This window comes from Drosophila serrata, unplaced genomic scaffold (assembly GCF_035046125.1).
Source record: "Drosophila serrata isolate PLE 108 unplaced genomic scaffold, ASM3504612v1 contig_342, whole genome shotgun sequence".
In the NCBI taxonomy this organism is placed as follows: Eukaryota; Metazoa; Arthropoda; class Insecta; order Diptera; family Drosophilidae; genus Drosophila; species Drosophila serrata.
This window is the reverse complement of record NW_028257240.1, coordinates 169,801-171,365: the sequence shown is the minus strand read 5'-3', so window position 1 is coordinate 171,365 and position 1,565 is coordinate 169,801. Positions and strand designations below refer to the sequence as shown.

Genomic DNA, 1,565 nt, shown 5'->3' with positions numbered 1-1,565 from the left:
TTTTTTATATATAATATAAAATAATTTGTAAAATTGAGCGGAACCTTTTCTGCCAAATTAGAAGTATGGCCCGTATAGCTGTACAAATAATAGGTAGGAAAAAATGTTAGAGAGAAACTAAGATTCTTTTTTTTTTAAATTTCCTTTTAATGAGAAGTAATAGAATAAGTAAAACAGATCAAATAAATGATTCTGACTATTACTTCTCAGAAAAAATATATAAAATTACAAAATATGACCCAAATGAGAATAAAAGAGAAATTGGAAAAATACCAATAGATACAACATTCGAAATGGGTCTTGTGGATTTAAAAACTGTGGATTCCACTGCAAATGTAATTAATAAGGTGGAGACACAAAATATTGATTCACAGTTAACAAACATTTTATTGTCAATTATTGTTTTTATTCTGTGCGCAGTTATTTTGTATAAAGCTTATATGTTCCACAATATGTGCATATCAAAAAGAGCCATAAATAAAAGCCAGGCTAATGACCTGGACAAGATATAATAAGCGCTGACAATATTTGAAATAAAATGTTTTTGAATTAATATCCAAACATAAAAAAAAAAAAAAAAAAAATAAAAAATAAAAACAAACAAAAACAAAAAATATGTATGACTATGTAAAATATATTAAGAACTAAAAATAAAAAAAAATATAAGAAATACATTACTTGAAATAAAATAATAATGATTTAAAATAATAAATAATTACAAAAAATTTAGCACAATGTCTAGTAATAAAGCTGACATTAGGAGTACCGACATGAGTGAGGAGATGAAGAAAATTGCCATTGATTGCGCAAGACAGGCTCTAAACGAGAATAGCATCGAATATAAGATTGCCGAACACATTAAAAATCAGTTCGATATACAATTCAAACCTAAATGGCATTGCATTGTCGGCAGTGAATTCGGATCTTATGTATCCCATGAGCCAAACCATTTTATATATTTCAATTTGGACAAGCTAGCCATCCTATTGTTTAAGAGAGGTTAGAAATAGAAAGTCAGTTATGATACAAGCTTCGTTCACAAAATAATTCCATTAAATAATGGAATGGGACGAATTATACAAGGAATTAAATTATATAAAAATTGATTTTGACAAATCCTATAAGTCATTATCAAGAACTCGGCAAGCACAGCAAAATACTGTGAACAAACATGCTGAAATATTAGTAAACCGCTTTAACACTGCGCGTATACTGATACATGACCAGAGAGACAGGCTAGACAAAGCCCATTGGTCTCGAGTATCAAAGTTCTTGAACAGATTGCGAGAGAACTTAATATTCGTTAAACAAAGGTATAACTTGGCCATTTCAGTACCAACTATACTAAACACCCTTTGACAATAGAGACAGAGTCAGAATTATCAGATTCGCCAGCCCTCGAGCCTGGTGAGATAGATAACCCCGTCTCTACAGACCCCGAAATAGAGGAAAAAGATATAAACAACCTCACTATTCCTGCAGTCCTCATTCAATCTGAATTATCAGATCAGGACCTCACGGACACGGATAATAACGACAGCATTGTAGAAGTAAAACCGACCACA

General features: G+C 30.8%; 1 pseudogene; it reads left to right on the top strand.

Moving 5' to 3' along the window:
• Positions 1–734: 734 nt before the first annotated feature.
• On the top strand, positions 735–1,004 carry LOC110185351 (dynein light chain 1, cytoplasmic pseudogene; annotated as a pseudogene).
• Positions 1,005–1,565: the final 561 nt, after the last annotated feature.